Below are 827 nucleotides of genomic sequence, written 5' to 3'. Positions count from 1 at the left end.
CACACAGATTATCTCATCAGCAGACAATTTCCAGTAATAGGCAGAATATCTAATCAACAATAATCAACAAGGATTTACATGAGTATCTAAGGAATTAAGTGAATTAAGGTGGGGAGGATGCTTCAGCTACCATTATCTAGATTAACTGGGTGGTGCACAGCTCCGACCTTTGCTAGGGCTTCAAAGGTCACTAGCTTTTGGGGGTCTCTACTCTTCTCTGCTAGTGAAGATGATAGGTGGTCTCCGACATCTCCCCCTTTTTTTTCCCTTAAAAATTCTTGTATCTGTAGACCAGAAATATAAGAACAAGTCCCAATTTCAATGTCCAACAGTTCTGAGTCCAAGTTTCAATGTCCGCCAGTTCATGTGTACATGCCAGCAATGATATGCTGGTTCTGGATGGTGGTCAAATGGTGGCAATGCAGGTCCGACCCTCTCTGGTTTGGTCCTGGGCAGCCTGCAGCGACGCACAGCTGCTGACTGCCAGCATGGCAAAGCGTCCTCAGCGTCCTCCATCTCTGAACTGTCTCTTTCCTGTTGTGGTGGCTGGAGCAATTTGGTCAGTTTCTCTCTGGAAACCGCTGTTGCAGGAATCCACATGGTCTTGGAGCTGTTCTCTGAAAATATACAAACGTATTCTCGACCAAAGGTTAATTTGCCCAAATGATTTTCCTTTGGCTTATTTTGACATCATGTGTGTTTTCCTGGGTGTCTCGCTATTAGCATTATAAACGAAAAATTTTATCTAAATGTAATTTAGTTATAGGATCTATTTCCTTACATGGTACTTTTCCACTATCCCCCCTTTTTTGATTTAATTATTATAA

This window comes from Myotis davidii, unplaced genomic scaffold (genome assembly GCF_000327345.1).
Source record: "Myotis davidii unplaced genomic scaffold, ASM32734v1 scaffold339, whole genome shotgun sequence".
In the NCBI taxonomy this organism is placed as follows: Eukaryota; Metazoa; Chordata; class Mammalia; order Chiroptera; family Vespertilionidae; genus Myotis; species Myotis davidii.
This window is presented reverse-complemented; position numbering follows the sequence as displayed.